This window comes from Humulus lupulus, chromosome 9 (assembly GCF_963169125.1).
Source record: "Humulus lupulus chromosome 9, drHumLupu1.1, whole genome shotgun sequence".
NCBI classification, from domain to species: Eukaryota; Viridiplantae; Streptophyta; class Magnoliopsida; order Rosales; family Cannabaceae; genus Humulus; species Humulus lupulus.
In genome coordinates, this window is record NC_084801.1 from 71,529,266 (window position 1) to 71,550,851 (window position 21,586).

General features: G+C 39.8%; 1 pseudogene; it reads right to left on the bottom strand.

Moving 5' to 3' along the window:
• Nucleotides 1–1,685: 1,685 nt before the first annotated feature.
• Nucleotides 1,686–8,536, bottom strand: LOC133799789 (protein argonaute MEL1-like; annotated as a pseudogene).
• Between the last annotated feature and the right edge of the window lie 13,050 nt (nt 8,537–21,586).

A 21,586-nucleotide genomic window follows, 5' to 3' on the forward strand; every position in this document is an offset into this window, starting at 1 on the left:
ATTCAGAGTGAAGAAAAGAAAAAATCAAAGAGGGTATGAGTTAAAAGGATTGACTCACTCAAACCATTACTATCAGGAACTTAATAAATGCTTTCTCTTGTCAAACAACAATACGAAGGGAGATGAGATTAAAAAAAAGTTTAATCTTTATGCAATGAAAAATAGAAGAATTTCATAGCCATTAGCAAGATACGAGAATCACAAAAGTAGCGCTAATAGACCTCAAGCCCCTCATCCTGCTCCCAAGCAATGCCAGGTCCACTATACATATTCTTGATAAGAAAAGTGCAAGATTTATCAGGGTAGACATGGACTCTACTACAATGCTGACCAAACCGACAAGCTCCAGTTTTTAAGTGAAAAGGACAATGAGCTCTATCCTGTCATACATACAGAAAAAAATACTTGGAGACCATGTTCCTCTTATTCATACCAGCAAACACAAAATGATTTGAACACATAGATAAACTCAAAAAATATAATAATAGTCTAAGTAGAATGATTATAATAATTTGATTTCTATAGCAATCCAATAAAGAGAAACAACAAACTAAGCGGTTCATACCAGTAACTGTTGTAGGGCAGCAGGACAATCTGAGAGATATTTCACTGTAAGAGTTAAAAGAATAGGAACTGAATCCTCTCCTGGGATCATCATATCTATAATGTTATCAGCTATTAGATCATCTATCAATTGACCACTTGTGTCATTTAGAAGAACATCTATTACATCTCTTGGAGCCTCTTTGGTGATCATCCCACTACTACTTTTCCTGGCTTCTAAAATTTTCTATACTTGCTTCACCATTTTTTTCTTTGCCTGAAAAGAGAAGAGGAAATATATTTTGTACCAACATAATTAGTAATCATGAAATAAGGCAAGATGTGAGTAGTAATAGATTAATAATAACTAACTTACCTGTAATGATCTGTGAAGCCTAGTTCCAGGAATGTTTATTTGTAATGACATGAGGCCTACAATGAATTCTTGAAATTGTTTTCTTAGAGACTCCATTTCCTCACCAGGATCCAAATTAATCAATGCCTTAACTAGTACTTGAAATGCAATCTGAGAGAGAGACCCAAAGGGGGTTTAGTCTTATATGTTTTATTAACTTTTAAAAAGTACCATTAAACATAATAATTGTGAATCTATTTTGATAGACAATTATTCAAGCAAACTTATTCTGAACCCCATAACAACTGGTTCACCTTTTCTATTTAGCAAATCATTTTCAAACCTAAGTAGAAGCCAAAGATGGGGTATTTCAAAAATCAATAATTATTACTTTCACTGTTTCACAGACAGATTCTTTATCCCCCAAACAAATAAATATTGATGAATATAAATAAATCACCCCCTAAAAATATCTTAACCACACAAAAAAGGCCAAAGGTTTAAACTTTAAAGATAGAAGGCATCTTTTGTTTTTTGATGTCTCTACTTCAAACTCTTCCCAAAAAAACTAAACTCAGATGAACCAAGTAATAGTCTTTATTTTTTATTTTTCCTTTCTAAACATCAAATATTAAAGAATATCCTCACAACTCATTCCCCAAGATCAAGATGTGTGAGAAAGAGAGCTTACATTTTTGGTTTCATCCTGAATGTAGATGGGTCGGTCATGGCTCCAATTTGTCATAGATTCTTCGACATACTTGTACATGTCTCTGGTGATTTGAGCCTTCAGCTGTGGAGATTTAAAGAAGCCACCCACTAGTCCATGGATTCTCCTTTGCAAGCTTCCATTGATAAGCAAAATAGAAGACTTTCCCATCAACTCAGTCAGAGATTTTGGGTAAGAAGGCACAAAAACCTTTGCATCAAGTACCAACAGAAAGAAGTTGTTAAGAAACCCAATAGTTTTTATAATTTGACCCTACATAATGAGAGAAAGAAGTTCAAGTTAAACCAAAGAGCGGCAAGTACCAACAGAAATTATGAACTAATAGCATCCTGGAAATCATTGAAACATGATGAAGACAACTGAAACAACACAATATAACAAACCTCAACAGCTCCTGCATCTGAGGTTTATACACAATAAATTGTTGAAATTTAAGATCATTAGTGATATTTTGATGTTCCACAACTTCCCCCCTAAGTATTATTCTAAAACTTGCTGGTAGAAATAGTTAAGAAATGCAAAAAAGAGATGAGTGAGAGATAGAGAGAGAGAGGGAGCTGAGAGAGACAATGAGAGCAGAAATAAAAATTTAGAAAAAAAATACAAACCTGAAAAATGGGACAGATCTTGAGCTGAAATGGTCCTGCTCACAACATTGTAAATATTTTCCTTTATGAGTTATTGAAAAAAAATACCAAACTGAATTGACAATGTTTTACACCAAGGGTACAATGTAGAAGAAGAATAAAATTTACCAGTCTTAGAATATCTCCATGTTTCTTATCCTCTGCTTCAACAGCTCTGTCTAGAATACCCCCTGATGTGGCACTAAATGTGGAGAAAAAGAAAAATTTACAAAATTAATTAAGTGAAAATCTGTCAAAAGAACAACTGAATTGAAGAAAAGATGAATTTTGCGTAGGAGTTTCATTAAATTGCAGAGTGGGAACTCAAAGGGCTGTCCACAAGGAAATAGAACAAATCCATATAAAGTCAGAACAGATCAAACTCATATGACTTTATTTGATTAGTTATTATAATACTTTTCTAATAGTCTAAACTTCTATGGTGTATAATTTTGATAAACTTCTTCATCAACAGAAGTTTAATGAAATTATACACCATAGAAGAATTCTACTATCATTACAACTGGTTCCTAAATAATCTGAATTAGAAATTTAGTACTATAGTTCTGAGAGATGGAAATTAAGAGCTAGAGAGACTAAAAATTCAGGAACGGGTTAAAACTGGGGAATGCAATCTTCAATCTGAGAATCAATCCAATTTAAATTCAATAGTTATCAAATGTTTTCACTGCCATAATCATAGCTGCCACTAAAGCAGAAGATCATATTGACATAAGTAAGTTCATACAACATATATTTATGCTGAAAAATCTCCAACTATCTCAAAGTTCAAGCATTACCTGGACATTGTAATTTTCAGTAGGAAGAATTAAATAAATCTTCTATTAATGGCATGATAAAGTAGAAACTGTGAAGATTGTTTAAAGAGAGTTCAAGAGTTAGTTATGTAAGCTAATTCAGTGAGTGACAAAGAACTAGTGCAATAACAAAGTTTTATCGTGACACACAACTACTTGTAACAAGACAGATGATAAGAATATTAGGCCTTCTTTGAGGTTTAATTATTCCATAAAAAATAAAAAGAACTTGTTACTAATTAGGCCTATTATTATTGGCTGAATATATGTCCAATAAGATTATAAGAAATGTACTAGGCATACTAAGTGATTATTATATATATTGCCTAGTGTTCTAAGGGAAGAGATATAAAAAAAAAAGTTGATTATAAACAAGAGATGCAAGAGAGTAACTTTAATAAAAAGAGAAAATCGTATATAAAGTAATAACAGGATATGCAAACTCCAACAAACAGTTATAAGAATTCAATATTTAGGTTTTCTCTAAGTGGATCAAAATTGAAAACAATAGCTAAAAAATTCATCTTTTTTTTTCCAAATAAATTTCATTAAAGTTATAGTTGAGAACTCTAAGTATTGATTTAATCCTGCATAAGACTCCCCATTTCGTATATAACAGTCAACATGACTAGAGTGCAAATATTTAATCAAATATACTTTGTACTTTTCACACTTGTATTTATTTAGACATCACATGAACAAAGACAGCCTGAAATTTATAGAACACACTAGCAACATGAAAATAATGGGTTCAGCGAGGTTTTCCTACTTTTAAAGTTTTTCAAGTTTTGACCCATGACCTCTCCGTGAGACCGAGCCATCCATGACCCTCCACGAGCCCGAGCCCTCCAACCCCTCCAACCCCGTCCATAGCCCTATCTGTGAGCTGCATTTGGAGCCTTGATCAAGGTCCTAAAATATGCAAACATTGAAAAACAGTATATTCATGCACAATTTTCAATAGAAATGAAAGAATATATATTGTACAATTTTCAATAGAAAGGAAGGTCCAGAAATTTTCAATATATATTGTAAAAGCCTTAGATATGCAAGTCATATTTGCTAGTCACCATGAACATCATATGTAGACCACAATTCAACAAAACATATTATTGTAACACAACTCTTATTATTCACACTAACACATGAGTAATTCATCTAGATGCTAATGGCTATATCATCTTAAGGTAAAGGTAAAATCAATGGGACCTTGCTATTAATCTTCAGGGATAAATTCTCCAAATACTGTCTATTGAGCTTCACTGCCCGTTTAGGCTCACCGCATTGTGAAACAATTCCAAGCTCAGTTTCACAAATTCATTTAATCATCCCTGGAACAGGCATGTAACATTTTTTAGCTAAAACAAAATGTTATAATGGCATTTTAAACTTCATAGTTACAAGTCTTGGCCAAGTCACTCACCATATGAACCACCAGAATCAGGCAAGATAACTATTAACAACTGTAGTTGTTTGTTGTTAAGTATCTTCTTGCATTGCTCATGAACAGATCTCAAAGACCTCTCAATTTGGTTAGCTGGCCAAGCGCTGCAGGGAATTACTGGTCTAGTTTGGAAGGCCTTCCAAGTATCCAAAATGATCAAAAATGTCAATTATAAACAGTCAATGTAATGTCACAGTAAAAGAGATGAGACAGAAAGATCCGGTAACCATACCATTCCCCTATTGAGCCAAGTACTGACCAATTATGAACAAAAGTGATCATGAATATCTGAATTGATACGCGAGAAGTTCACACATGTCCAAAACTCAACTTGGCCTCCATTGATCATTTTCTATCATAACCCAAAATAAAAAAAAATAAGTCAATGAATCATACCTCTTCACATACATCATAACAAAATGGAGTTATAAAGATCATTTACTTACTTTATTGGACATATTCCATTGCCCAAATCGAGGATGCTCAGTAGCCTCCCTCCTAGTACCTTTGTATAAAAGCTTCATGAAGAATGTTGACCCTGATTTTGGGCAACCGACACGGAGTCAAAATACGCTTGACGTGGATGAATGTGGTGAAAAGAACGTGATAGCGAAAATATTAAGAACACGGTATTTTATAGTGGTTCGGCCCCAGAATCTGGTAATACAATACGTCCACTTAGATTGTTATTGATGTGAGAATCAAAGGAGTGATCAAAGAACTAGGGTTCAATGACTTTCACTAACCTCTGAAGAACAATACAATGTGATTGATATGATTACTCTAAACTCTAGCGATTTAGAAGTCTGGAAAAGAGAAAAATGGTCGGATCCCCTTCTCTGAGCCCTCTTCTTCTATTTATAAGCTCAGGGAAGATTTATATTGATTTGTTACAGATATTATTTCCTAAATAATCGAATACTCAGGAAATCATGGGAGAGAATTTTGGATTCCATCATAACTGCCTAAGATTTCCTCTGCGTGTTACGCGGATACGACCAGTCTGGTCGTATGAAGAGATCGACCGCATAACTCCGAACATCTTCCTGGTCGATAGTCAAACACAGGTTTTTCCAGGTGTCAGCCACGTGCAATTAATTCCTGCCACATCATTCACTTCTGATTTTTGGGATAACAAAGAAAAATAATAGAATTAGTTCCTATTGAAAGAGTAGAACTCACTCGTCAAACGCAAAAGCAAGCACATATTAGAAAAATACCACTGGTGGAGGCAAAACTCGAGCATCAACCATTGTTAAATTGTTTGCAACACTAATTCCAAAATCCTGGACAAGTTCCTGATCACTGTATTTGTTCTGCTTAACAATTCGCCAAATGCTTTCTTCCCTGTCGTTTGGTCTTTGACAGGTTGCCCTCAATAGATTGGTTACTTGCCTTTCATTGATTTTCTTAGAGTATCTTTGCCCCTCATACAATTGTACAAACCTATAACAGATACAACATTTAGAAATATAATCATGAAAATAGTTGCTGTCCAATAGAACTTAGCATGCAAAAAAAAATGTTATTGAAACTATGATGGGAACCTCCATGGGTAAGTAAATAGGCTTTGCTGCATTTCCTGCTTGCAGAGCAGGCCATGTCACATATCTGAGTTTGATTTTGTACTTGTCTTGAAAGTAAGCAGCAACTGAAATCTGTGTCATCTTATCATCAAGAGTAAACCTAAAATAAAATATAAACATGTTAGTAAAACAATTTGAAAGTACAGGTAGAGAAGTTTAAATACCACCAAGAAAAATCTTCCCAAATTATTAAAATCAAATAGCAGCACATAGCACATACCAACATGGAATAGTTAAGGTCAAGACATATGCACACTCACATTAATTTGTTCAGTGGCTCTGTCGATATCCCAGTAATCTTTTAGGTCCTTGTATTCTGCAAATGACTGCATGCTACTTTAACCCCTTTCAAATTTTTCTTTAGCTGCAGCAGTAAAAATAGATATAAATTTCTTTTAATAATGTTAATAATAGATAAGAAAATCACCGATATCCAACTTAGTAATATGCAAGAACTTGGAGTCGGACTTGATCATGCAATGGCCTTAGATGGCCTCTCACATTAAAGTTTTTGAAAATGAAATCAGATACCCTTATAGTTTCATAAAAAGCCCTTGCTAAAACATCTACAGCAATTGGATAAGGTAGTTCAGAAAAAGAAACGTCAGTCCACTTGGTAAAAACCATCTAGATAACAAAAATTGTTGTAGGGCATCACATAACATCTTCCATATTAGATTTTAGCATCTTACTAGATTATGTGTGAACCGACATTAAATTGCACAAACGACGACCTTACGCCATCAGGTGGTGCACCATATGGTGCCTTGTAACAATATAAGCATAAAAGAGTAAACTAGCTAAAGGCAATACCAATGTTAAGAGAAAGCCCCAACTGTATTGGCCTCAAACTTTGATAGTACCCTTTCCAATAGATTATGCCATCTGGAAGCTCACCAGGACGCCCCAGTGTGAGGTGAGAAAACAACCTCCCAACAACAGTATACCTACAGTTAAAGATATACATACACTCAAGCCATCGACTAGAAAAAACTCAACACTTTTAACAACATACAGAGTACATTATTATCAAGTTACATAACATATACATACCAAAATAAACTACCAGGCACTGAATTTTCAGATGAAAAAAAATAGTAAAGCAGTAAGAAATTTTTATAAAGAATAGCATTTTGTTCTAAAGCCTGAAGGCAGTATTGAATTACTTATCCGATGGATCTCCTCTGAGAGCAACATCCAGTGCTTGAATTGTCTCTTGAGGAGCATCAAGTTTCCTGCTCTGTAAAAACTGTCGCAGATGATGTAAGTCTGGCTTCGAAGCAAACTTGATGGTCACCTTAAATTCATGTTCCCTACGGCTAATGAAGGGAAAAAATATCAAATCAGAACAGAGTACATAAAAATGAAAATAGTATTACTCAAAATGTCAAACTTAATGTAGTATATAATACCTCCTGGTACTAGAGCTTCCAGTTTCTCTATCATTGTCAGACAACTTTATAATAAATTCTTTGGAGGAAAATGGCAACCCCCCAGCAGTGTAGATAGACTTCCCGCCATCATAAGCAACTCTCAGATTAGCCAAATGAGAGGCACGGTAGAGAGTATCCAGCTGTTTGATAATGTCACGGTTTACCTTTTTTGATGTTACTTCAGGACTTATCGATACCTGTAAATATATTTAGTAAATATAATTAGCTCTAGGGATCTGAAAACGACAATGTAATAAACGACAAGTTGCCTTCTTTGATGTTACTTCAGGACTTATCATTTTACTCATATATCTCACTGAAGCATTCCATCAAACAGTTATTATGCATAGGTTTAGCCAAGCTTATTTTTATATAACAAGACCAATTTAAGCAGTCAAACTTAACAAAATTTACAGATAAATTGACACAAACGTCAAATAACACAAATACACTCGATACATACAAGTTTAGCCTACATACAAACATTCATTTATATTCCAAAACACACCATATTTAAACATAGAAACAAAGATCACTATTATCATGGTTGCAATAATAAAATTAACAAAGAGAACATTAATGATGAATCATTGATCAGTCATGAAAAAACAGAAAGAGAAATTGAAAGAAAAATGGTACTTAAAGTGAGGATTAGGGTTATAGTTGTAGAAATAGATGAGTGAAGATGGATAAATAAAGATGAAGAAGTACATACCCATGCCGATGAGAGCTTGAAATTGAGATAGTGATTGCCAGAAATTGAGGAGCAATGGGAGAAATGTGAGAGAGAGATGGAGATGTCGAGAAATGGGAGAGAGAGACCAAACGTAAGATTCTCAGATCTACCAACGCCATTGTTGACTGTGTACAGAGCTTTCTCTTACTCTTTCTCTTTTCTCTTCTTAATTGAGACTAAGTATGAATAAAGTTGAGCTTTTGTCTCATATTTTCTTGGCAACCAAACAAATATAGAAAGAAAAAGATAATTTACTTGAGAACATCGTACGGTCACGAGCGAAGCTGAGACAGGGGTCTTTCAAAAGGCTCATATTCTTGTATAGACTGTCAGCCTCATCTTCGACAAGGGTTTCGCTGAAGTAACCCTTGGTGGTCAATCAGTTGATGAGGGCCGTCCATTCGGGCCAGGGGTGACGAGAATCTTCAGCGCTATCTAAGACGGTGATAGTATCAACGGCAGCGGAGGAACAGTAGCAAGGATTGGGATTTGGATTGTGAAGGAATAAAGGGTTTCGTCGAGTTGATAATGGAAGGGTGTAATAGGGATGGAGCTTTGTGTGAAAAAATATTTAGTGTGAAAAAAATATAAGTGGCGGGTTCCCAAATAAGTTACCGCCCTTTTTTTCCCACACATATATATATAAATATACCATAACACTTTTTAAATAGTATTATAATGATGTTTTATGGTAATGAGTGTTTGGTGTAGTGCACGTCGAATGCCGAGAGGGACCGTCTTGCGGTTCGGGTCCAGGAGCTTGAGGGGGAGCTTGCTGAAACCAGGTCTATGATAGAAAGGGCCTTGGCAAAAATTTCTGCCTCATCTAAAAAGAAGAAGAGGGTGATTGCCAAGGCCACGATGTTGCAGGAAAGGGTCACCAGCCTAGAGGTCGAACTCCTGGGTGCCAAGGCTACCGCGGCTGCGTCGCAGGAGAGGGTCGTTTCCTTAGAGGGCGAACTTGACGGTGCTAAGGCTGCTACAGTCATGTCGTAGGAGAGGGTCGCTTCCTTAGAGGCGGATAGGGCAGGTATTGAATATAGGTCCATAGAGCGCACCCTTTACGATGTATGGAGGCAGGATCCAAACTTCGATTTCTCCTCCTTTGGCGAGCACGTCGTAGCAGGTGCCGTGGCTAGTGCGTGAGGCGAGGCAAGGTGCACGTGGGAAGCCTAGCAAAGTGCTCTGCATAGGGAGAGGGTTCAAGGTCTTTAGAGTGTCTCGCATAGCGAGGCGGCCCTTTGGGACCTATGTTCGGATGCATGCGTCTATGCATGCGGGACACGGGACATCTAGCGAGGCTGCACCCCATCTGATCACTTGGAGGAAGGACGCGATGTCTCGCGTAGACACGATGCGCATAGGAGGTCAGCCGTGAGCTTCGCGTAGCGAGGGTGGCGCCTCGGGGTACCCATGTCCGAGTGCTGAAGCATGCGTGGGAGGCCAGCCGTGATCCTTGCATACCGAGGGTGGCTCTCTTGGATGGAATTCACAAGGGAAGAATTCCTACATTCACAGCTCTGGTACCCTCGACATCTCTCAGTGTCAAGACAAGTAGGGCCTCGTGCACCTGCCCTCTCATGACACGTAGCTTGGCCTCTTAGCCTAGCAAGGCCATACTTCACGGCTCATAAGGTGATGCTTCCCTTGGGACAATCTCTAGGTTTCACAAGACTTACAGGTCTAAGCCTGATAATGTGACTAAGTGACCTTTAGCCTTGTATTTTAACCATGTATTGGAGATTTTGTTTTATGGTGGATTTTTGGTATCCAAACTTGCCCCCAGTCTATAGGGAGGCCTTTAGACGTTCTTGTAGACTCTTCCTTTTTTTTTTCTTTTGTATTTATCATGCTCGAGGTCCTTTGGAGCCCACGCAAAAGGGGGTTTGAAAGGTGTCTCTTTGGTTCACCTTGATCATATCTTAAGGATATATTGACCCCTTGGGTTCTAGTTATCCTTTTATATATTTTTGCGCACGCTTATTATTTCTTGCGAGAAGCGTCCTTCTCGTCATTAGGCATAGTACTATTTTTGCAAGCGTCTTCTTTGAGACCCTTTTCTGAAGTGTCTACTTTGAGACCCTTTTTGTGGGCGTCTACTTTAGAGACCCTTTTTGCAGGCGTCTACTTTTGAGACCCTTTTTATAGGTGTCTACTTTTGAGACCCTTTTTGTAAGCGTCTACTTTGGAGACCCTTTTTGCAAGCGTCTACTTTTGAGACCCCTTTTTGCAGGCGTGTACTTTTGAGACCATTTTTGCAGGCGTCTACTTTTGATACCCTTTTTGCAATTTTTAAGGTGATCTCCCCTCGGGTCGGGACTTTCATGGCTAGATGGTCTTAGTTCAATCTCAAACTTGGTCAACAACCCCTCTAGCACGACGCCCCCTTCTATATGGAATCTTCAGACATATTGGTAGGAGGGCGACTGGAGGAAGGTTCGCTTTCTTCAACATTCGAGTTCTTATGGCCCTCTTCCACACGTATGTACTTCTGTGCTCTCTCGAAGAAATCATCCAAATTTGAAACTTCTGTTTTGAGCATGTTACTCCATAACCTGCTTCCTGGTCGTACTCCGTCTGTAATAGCCATCTTGAGCTCTGATTTGGTTAAGCTTCCCACCTTCGTTGCTTCCATATTGAACCTATGGATATAGTTCTCCAGACTAATCATGTACAGTGACAACAGTGGAGAAGTAGCCAGCTCTAAGGAAACCATAAGCCACAAGAGAGGAAAGCATATAGAAAGGAAATACCATCTGGTTTGAGAGATTGTTCATCGAGGTGATGTGACAGTTATGAAGACAGCGTCGAAACAAAACATGGTAGACCCATTTACTAAGACACTTCCTGCAAATTCGTTTATGGTTCATGTGTGCAACATGGGATTAAGGGAGATGGCTCACTTGCTTTGAGGACAAGTGGGAGATTTTTACGATTTATGCCCTAAAAGCATGTAAAGACATTTTATTGATTTAAATAAAAGTACAACTTTATTATATTTGAATGTTATAATTATTGTTTGAATAATTTATATAAATATCAAGAAAATTACATATTCATTTATGAGGATATGATCTTGTATTAGTACAAGATGATTAAAATCATATAGAATGAATAAAATAGTCAAAAACATATGAAAGTAAGATATCTTTAATGAATGGTTATGTAACGCCCTACTTCCTTAGAGCCGTTACTAAGTGAGTTTTAAGACAAAACAGTGCAATGAACTCGCTAACCGAGGTTTTGAAGCAAAAGTGTGACTAATAAAAGTTAAGGCTGTAATCTTTGAAAATGCGTTGACTCAATAAAAACTTCTAGTATTAAACAATTGGGATCCCAAAAATAAGGTTTGAAAACTATTTACGTCTTGAAATAAGTTTACAGTTGATCAGTTACAAAATCATAGAATATTACAGCCATTTTCAAATAAACCCCCAACCAAAGCAGTCGGGCAGGCCAAACATGTACGCGTCGCTTCACGCTCTCCGTACTCATGGTTGGTTGACTCAGCCATTGCCCTACTTGCAACACGGAGCACCCGTGAGCCGAAGCCCAGCAAGAAAACTCATGCATAACATAACATATGCAATTCATACAGTTTATCATAACAGATAATCCACATACAAACAAGTCAACCATTAGACTAAGCAAACACGGAGTACCCGGGCTACGCCGCACTCGGCCCTTGCCGTTCATTTCATTATAATCATATATAGCATAAATCAAGCAACATTCAAACAAATGCCAATTTATTTAAATCTGCACCCTAACATGTAATGCAATATAGGGCCATGCCCGGCAATCACACTATGGGCCCACGCCCTATCCTACTGGTGTTATAGTTTTCTTACCTGTATTCCGAGCCTCCTGATGCACTAAACCCGCGAGCACGGTCCTCTAGCACGAGCCTCACCAACAACCTAGTCACAACACACAAGAAACATCCCTCAATACTAATCAACCCAAAACCACTTCCCGGGACCAATCCCGCACTCTCGGGACCTCTAAAACCTTAAAACAACACCCCAGAGACATCCCCCGAACCCTCGGAGCAAAGGCCTAAAATTGCCAAAATGTCAACCTGAAATTTTCCTTGTGCCGCGGCACCCATCAGTCAGGGGCTCCATCGCCGCGGCACGAAAAACCTGTGTCGCGGCACGCCTTCGCAGACCCAGAATTCTGGGTTTCTCCTTCGCGTTTTCCCGAGCTTCAACCTCTCCAAATCACCCCAAACCAATACCTAAACCCCAAAACTCAAATCCAAACTTCATATAGACCATATATCAACCCATAAACATCATAACCCAACTCAATAACACAATCACACTCAAAATCACCCATTTGATTTCAACTTTCAGAAAACTCAAACCCAAAGGTCAAAAACACAACCCAAGCTTGAAAATCCTAAACCATGGCTCCAAAATCTTAAACCACAACAGAAAAGAAAACCCAAGGATGCTTAAAACTCTTACCTCAATCAAGAATTCAACTTTGAGCCCTCTCCAAATCCAGCTCCTTCCCCTCTTCTTCTTCTTCTTCTTCTTCTTCTTCTAGCTTTTCTTTAGCTTTTCTTCTCTTCAAACTCTATCAAGACCAAAATGACTAAGCCCCAAACCGTGTACCCCATATAACCCAGCTGCCATTTATCTAATTCCCAACCAAATGACCATTTTGCCCCTCCTTGCCTAACCTTTCCTACCTAAACCTCAAGGGCACTTAAGTCCTTTCATTTCTATTTCATATCTACCATTTTCTTTCTAAAACTTGTTACTCTCAGCAGTAACTAATGGTTACCCAGGTTACTAAATCTCCATTAACCATTACCCGCTAAATCTCAACTTAACCATAAAATTCCCAAAGTACCCCTAGGCTCCTCCCGAGCCGGGTATAGAAATCCCGTTGCTACTCTTGAGTTAACTAGCTCTCTAGGACCGTCTCGGCACGTGCATCACAATAATAAAACCACACTCACATGGTACAATTCACAGAATACAATTATCACATATCAATATAGTTATGCCCAACATGGCCAAAATTACAATTACGCCCTTCTAACACGATCCGGGCCTACATGCATACTAGTATACATAGTCATGCATCTCAGATAAACACATAGCCAAATAACATGCTTTAAATCATAACCATGCATTTAACTCATAAAATCACGCATAAATCCCAACCTGCCCTCCAGGCACACTAATCAAGGCCCTTAAGCCTTATTAGCTAATTTGGGTCGTTACAACTATCCCCTCCTCATAAAACTTTCGTCCTCAAAATTTATCCAAATACATCAGTCAGTAAACCCGCAACTCTGACCATAACCTCCAAGGCCCTCCGCCCTTACTTTAGTTTCCAACAACACTCTTACAGGCACATCAATCTTGCCCCATAAGACCTTGTCTAACGGCCATACTCTCGATAGCGTCTCGCTTACACCGCAACCTTGCTGAAGCCTCAGGGTCTCCCTAGATTACAATGACCAATTCATTGTCTTATTCCTGATTCCAGAGATACTCAAAATCATCACCTCTACTAGGTGGGATCAGCTTGTCGGGCCCGCTGGCCTAACCCTTAGTACAACTTCAGAATTTATGTTGAATTAAGAGTCAGAACTCTCCCTTCGCTCTCTGAACACCTTACAGGTCCTCGTCTGTAATTACGCAGAGACGCAACTCTTTCCTTCGGGAACTTTATTTCTTCATAACTTAGCAATTTACCAGCTCTTTACTCTTTCAAATAGGCAGACAATCATGCCTTAAGAAGTTTCAACTTTGGCTTTCACTCTGAACTAAAGCATGTAAAGACATTTTATTGATTTAAATAAAAGTACAACTTTATTATATTTGAATGTTATAATTATTGTTTGAATAATTTATATAAATATCAAGAAAATTACATATTCATTTATGAGGATATGATCTTGTATTAGTACAAGATGATTAAAATCATATAGAATGAATAAAATAGTCAAAAACATATGAAAGTAAGATATCTTTAATGAATGGTTATGTGACGCCCTACTTCCTTAGAGCCGTTACTAAGTGAGTTTTAAGACAAAACAGTGCAATGAACTCGCTAACCGAGGTTTTGAAGCAAAAGTGTGACTAATAAAAGTTAAGGCTGTAATCTTTGAAAATGCGTTGACTCAATAAAAACTTCTAGAATTAAACAATTGGGATCCCAAAAATAAGGTTTGAAAACTATTTACATCTTGAAATAAGTTTACTGTTGATCAGTTACAAAATCATAGATTATTACAGCCATTTTCAAATAAACCCCCAACCAAAGCAGTCGGGCAGGCCAAACATGTACGCGTCGCTTCACGCTCTCCGTACTCATGGTTGGTTGACTCAGCCATTGCCCTACCTGCAACACAGAGAACCCGTGAGCTGAAGCCCAGCAAGAAAACTCATGCATAACATAACATATGCAATTCATACAGTTTATCATAACAGATAATCCACATACAAACAAGTCAACCATTAGACTAAGCAAACACAGCCTTGCCGCCCCCGAAGCCTTACCGAAGCCTGGGGTCTCGGTCCTCACCGCAAAGATCTCACACATATCCTCTGGGTCCCGGGCCCTGCCCTGACCATAAGCATCCCATGTGCTTAGTGTTACTTCCGGCTCCGCTGCCGTACCCGGGCTACGCCGCACTCGGCCCTTGCCGTTCATTTCATTATAATCATATATAGCATAAATAAAGCAACATTCAAACAAATGCCAATTTATTTAAATCTGCACCCTAACATGTAATGCAATATAGGGCCATGCCCGGAAATCATCTCATCATGCAACATGCAATATAGGGCCATGCCCGGCAATCACACTATGGGCCCACGCCCTATCCTACGGGTGTTATAGTTTTCTTACCTGTATTCTGAGCCTCCTGATGCACTAAAGTCGCGAGCACGGTCCTCTAGCACGAGCCTCACCAACAACCTAGTCACAACACACAAGAAACATCCCTCAATAGTAATCAACCCAAAACCACTTCCCGGGACCAATCCCGCACTCTCGGGACCTCTAAAACCTGAAAACAACACCCCGGAGACATCCCCCGAACCCCCGGAGCAAAGGCCTAAAATTGCCAAAATGTCAACCTGAAATTTGCCTTGTGCCGCGGCACCCATCAGTCAGGGGCTCCCTCGCCGCGGCACGAAAAACCTGTGTCGCGGCACGCCTTCGCAGACCCAGAATTCTGGGTTTCTCCTTTGTGTTTTCCCAAGCTTCAACCTCTCCAAATCACCCCAAACCAATACCTAAACCCCAAAACTCAAATCCAAACTTCATATAGACCATACATCAACCCATAAACATCATAACCCAACTCAATAACACAATCACACTCAAAATCACCCATTTGATTTCAACTTTCAGAAAACTCAAACCCAAAGGTCAAAAACACAACCCAAGCTTGAAAATCCTAAACCATGGCTCCAAAATCTTAAACCACAACAGAAAAGAAAACCCAAGGATGCTTAAAACTCTTACCTCAATCAAGAATTCAACTTTGAGCCCTCTCCAAATCCAGCTCCTTCCCCTCTTCTTCTTCTTCTTCTTCTTCTTCTAGCTTTTCTTTAGCTTTTCTTCTCTTCAAACTCTATCAAGACCAAAATGACTAAGCCCCAAACCGTGTACCGCATATAACCCAGCTGCCATTTATCTAATTCCCAACCAAATGACCATTTTGCCGCTCCATGCCTAACCTTTCCTACCTAAACCTCAAGGGCACTTAAGTCCTTTCATTTCTATTTCATATCTACCATTTTCTTTCTAAAACTTGTTACTCTCAGCAGTAACTAATGGTTACCTAGGTTTCTAAATCTCCAATAACTGTAACGACCCAAATTCGCTAATAAGGCTTAAGGGCCTTGATTAGTGTGCCAGGAGGGCAGGTTGGGATTTATGTGTGATTTTATGAGTTAAATGCATGGTTATGATTTTAAAGCATGTTATTTGGCTATTTGTTTAACTGAGATGCATGGCTATGTTTACTAGTATGCATGTAGGCCCGGATCGTGTTAGAAGGGCGTAATTGTATATTTGGCCATGTTGGGCATAACTGTATTGATATGTGATAATTTTATTCTGTGAATTGTACCACGTGGGTGTGGTTTAATTATTGTGATGCACGTGCCGAGATGGTCCTAGAGAGCTAGTTAACTTAAGAGTCACAACGGGATTTCTATATCCGGCTCGGGAGGAGCCTAGGGGTACCTCGGGAATTTTATGGCTAAGTTGAGATTTAGCGGGTAATGGTTATTGGAGATTTAGTAACCTGGGTAACCATTAGTTACTGCTGTGGGTAACAAGTTTTAAGGTAAAAAGTGATAGAATTGAAATGAAGTGTAAAGACTTAAGTGCCCTTGAAGGGTTAGTTAGGAGGATTAGTAGGAAAGGGTAAAATGGTCTTTTGGCAAGGGTTATAGACATTTTGCAGCTGGGATTTAGGGGTATACGGTTTGGGCATTTATGTCACTTGAGGCTTGATAGAAATTGAAGAGAAGAAAGAGAAGGAGAAAGAAGTTAGGGCAAGAAGAAGAAGAGAAGGAGAAGTGGGAGTCTAGGAGGAGATCAAGGACTTTGTGTGGGTTCTCAATTTGAGGTAAGGGTTTTATACACATCAAAGTTTTGATTTCTGTTTGATTTGTAAGATCTAGTGCTTGAGTTAGTGTGTTTGAGTTTTTGGTTTGAGTTGCTAAAAATGGGAATCCAGGGGTGGATTCTTGAGTGTGTTGATGTTTTGGCCTTGTATCTAGTGCCTATAGGTTGTTAAGTTGTTCATATGAAGCTTGGATTTGAGTTTTGGGGTTTAGATATTGGTTTAGGGTGATTTGGAGAGGTTGAAGCTCGGGAAAACGCGAAGGAAAAACCCAGAATTCTGGGTCTGCGAGGGGGTGCCGCGGCACGGGTTTTGCTTACCGCGGCGGGGAGCCTCTGGTTTCTGGGTGCCGCAGCACAAGGCTAATTTCAGGATGGCATTTTTAGGCAATTTTAGGCCTTTGCTCCGGGGGTTCGGGGGATGTCTTCAGGGTGTTGTTTTAAGGTTTTAGAGGTCCCGGGAGTGCGGGATTGGTCCCGGGAAGCGGTCTTTGATTTGGTTAGTGTTGAGGGATGTTTCTTGTGTGTTGTGACTAGGTTATTGGAGAGGCTCGTGCTAGGGGACCGTGCTCGCGGCGTGAGTGCATCAGGAGGCTCGGAATACAGGTAAGAAAACTATAACACCCGTAGGATGGGGCGTGGGCCCATAGTGTGATTGCGGGGCACGGCCCTATATTGCATGTTGCATGATGAGATGATTGCCGGGCGTGGCCCTATACTGCATTACATGTTAGGGTGCAGATTTAATTGAATTAGCATTTGTTTGAATGTTACTTGATTTATGCTATGTGTGATTATGATGAAATGAACGGCAAGGGCCGAGTGCGGCGTAGGCCGGGTACGGCCGTGGGGCCGAAAATAACACACAGCACATGGGATGCTTATATTCAGGGTGGGACCCAAGGGATACATGATTTATCCTCGCGGTGAGAACCGATACCCCAGGGCTTTGGTAAGGTTTCTGGGGCGGCATGGTCTTGTTTGCTTAGTCTAATGGTTGACTTGTTTATTTGTGGATTATCTGTTATGATAAACTGTATACATTGCATATGTTATGTTCTGCGTGAGTTTTCTTGCTGGGCTTCGGCTCACGGGTGCTCTGTGTTGCAGGTAAGGGAAATGACTGAGACAACCAACCATGAGTACGGAGAGCGTGAAGCGACGCGTACATGTTTGGCCTGCCCGACTGCTTTGGTTGGGGGTTTATTTGAAAATGGCTGTAATAATCTATGATTTTTATGATTTATCAACTGTGAACCCATTTTTAAGATGTAAATAGTTTTTAAACCTTATTTTGGGATCCCAATGTTTAATATTAGGAGTTTTATTGAAACAACGCATTTTTCTAAGATTACAGCCTTAACTTTTAATTAGTCACACTTTCGTTTCAAAACCTCGGTTAGCGAGACCTTTGCACACTTTTTTGTCTTAAAACTCACTAAGTAACGGCTCTAAGGAAGTAGGGCGTTACAACTTGGTATCAGAGCGAGCCAAGGTTTATTGGTTCTGGAGATCGACCGAACATGTACGCTCGCTGTTAGTGACAAGCTCGACTCAGGGTTGGTTGGTATGAATAATTGACATGTCTGAATGTATGTTTGAATGCCCTGTTTGCCTGCTTATCTTTATGGAGCATGAGAAATGGGTTGACATATGCAGGAGATACTGTTGGGCTGGGCCCTTGGCTATTGCATGTTGAGATTAATGCATGCTGAATGACATTATTATGTATGTGGATGAACATGGGCATAATGTTTCGCATATTAAGTGTATGTGGTAAATTTTCTGGATTAAATTCATATGTTATATCTATTTATTGTCTTGTATGAAGCATGATGAGTGTGGATATACTTAGTGGTGATAAATCTGGTAGCTAAATGTATATCATTGTGGATTTGAACTAGTATATGCTTGTGTGTGCATTATACCTGTGGATATTTGGACCTAGTGGTGGTTTGGTTCAGAGTAGGAACCACAGAGTTCAGGAGTTGGTCGGTTTTGACGGATGAACTCGAGTTGTTGGTTCCTAGAAGGGTTTGGGGACCTGATATTGTGTTGAATAGGGGGTTTCTAGATGTAAGTTGGAGTTGAGATCTCCAGTTATCCCTGAAAGCAGCAGCAGTGAGTCACTAGTGTGTGAGTAGGCTGTGGAGTTTGTTAGTTGAGATGGGATAGAAGAACAGCGGATTTCTCTGGGGGAAATAGCTGATTTGGATGTTCTAACAGTAAGGTTACCGGTGTGGGTTTACTGTGAAGTATGAAAAGATAAAGGTATTATATGAAAGGCGTAAGGGGTGTTGTCCTCTAGTGTTGAGGAAGGTACGAGTTGACAAGGAATTTATCAATAGACGGGCAGAGTTAATTCCACCCTTGGTTAAGAGGATGAGAGATCCCGATTAGAGGGCTGCGTTAAATGTTGAAGCAGAGAGATGCCTGGATTTGGTACTCGGGATGAGGTACTGACTCAATGGGTTGGGAAGAACCTAGATGATGATTGATATCTGATGATTTGAACCGTGGAGATGGGTGGACTTATAAGTTTGGCTTGGACTGTTGGGGGTAACAACAGTGTAAATCAATGGGTTTGGTGAATTGGATAATTCATTTGGGATTTTATACTGACGGATGTATCCGGAATTGGATGGCGACCCATTTAAGGATATGAGATCTGGAATAGTCTAGGGAATTTGGGCCGCCCTGATATAAGGAATTATCGTATGTATGTGGATGGCGGAGAGGGCCATGATGTCGAGGAACTGATGGTTGATGATTAAAGCATGAGTGCTAGAGCCGCAAGGGCAGTGCTTCCTTTGATGGAATTAGTAAAGATAGATTCGGGACAATCAAGATAAAAGAACCCCGGATAGGGTTGTGGCTTCTGGAATTGCCAAGAAAGGGGAGAGGTCTGGTTGAAAGGATGGTACTTTTATTTGATAGAACGCAGCAAGGTTGGATTCACGATTGTTGAGGTAGAAGGACCCCAGACAGTGCTTGGGCACCTAATTTGAGATTTGAAAGAAGCTTGATTGCTAAGGTGGTTGTCGAGCTGGCGACAGGAACCAGGGAGGTTAGTTAGTATGCGCATGGGGGAGAGGATGCCACCTAAGAGGAGGTCAGGTGAGGACTTCTACATAGAATGACTCGATATGTTGGGATGGATTTCCCATGGTGAGGGAACGGAGAACCAGAGTGCAGCGATACATTCAAAGTTTGAGGCTGAGTCTTCAAGGGTGAGTATTTAACTGACGAGCTTATGCTTTGGTCATGTAGCGAACTGGAAGGATTCGGTGTTGAGAATGCTCCGAGAGGGTGATGGACATAGAGAGGTTGCCTCAATGGTGCCATTCGAGAGGCTGAGGACAGTGATACTTATTGAGAAGGAATTAGAAACTCTGGCAGATGGATTGTTGAGGATATCATCTGGAGTACGTAAAGGAGACAGAGCTGATCAGTGGGAAAATTACGTGGGTATGTGAAGAAAGATTTAGGGGATACTTCAAGGTCAGACTACAGATAGGATTGGTATAAGGAATGTTGTAAAAGACGGTTTTGGCCGACAGAAAGTCTATTGAAGCGACAGAAAGTGTAGCCAGTGTGCTATACTGCGGGTATTGTTAGCATCGTCGGGTTAGGACGAAAAGTGCAACGTTGTATACAAGGTGGGACGATGTCTCAAAGAGTGATCTATGACCTGGTTGTTACCCGTTGGAAACCAAGGACAGAGATATTTCGTGAATTGTCTATGTTATCCAGATTTCCGGATAGCGTTTAGATTGATGACTTCGGGGAAGCAGAATTATCGATGTCTTTCACGGTAGGTGACCAGAGCTCGCGGATGGACAGAAAGGCTTCGCCTCCCCTGTTTGATATCCGGATTACTCTTCCAAGCAAGCACAACACGGAAACTCGTTGACTCTCCCGGACTCCCGACGGATACCCCTCGGGGAGGCCCCTTCCAGGAGAGGCCCTTCGAGTGGTCTCCGCGGAAACAGTTCCGTGCCTCGCACAGAACAAAACTGAACTGTCGAGTCCGGGAGAGGGAATATTTGGAATGATATCCGTCTGACACAGGATCCCGCCTGACACGCCCGTCAGGACAAAGCCGCACACATCCCGGCACGCCTAAAGGTACCTTTTCGCCTACTGTTCCGCTGACAACTTGGAAAAGACGGCTGACTTTGTGTGTTCCCCATACTTTCACGTAAATATATCCACATAGAGTCTTGTAGCCATGCGACTACAGTAATTGTATCCCCTATTTATGGCTGGTGTAATTAAGACCCATGTACGTGGAGAAAAACCCTAATCCGAAACCCTAGCTATAAAGGCCCCTTCATTTTACAAGAAGAGGGGGGACCGAGAGATCAGATAGCAAAAACTCTACAAAAATCTCTCTAGCTTCATCTTCTTCAAGAGAACCCGAGAGAAACATTGTGAGTGTGTGAAGTTCTTATGCACCAGCCATCTTACTGTAACCTTTTCCAAGTATAATAACATCGACTCGTGGACTAGGGCTTGTTAACGCCTGAACCACGTAAAAACACTGTTTGTTTAGTTACATTTCAGTATTTCTACAGTTCTTATCTTTTTATTATTCTGTTAGTTATTCGTTTCCGAAAAACTCGGTAAACATTTTGGTGCTTTCATTGAGAGCTGTAGGAAGTTGTTAGTCAGCTCTTTTTCTGTGTACATTTTTTGTATTCACTTC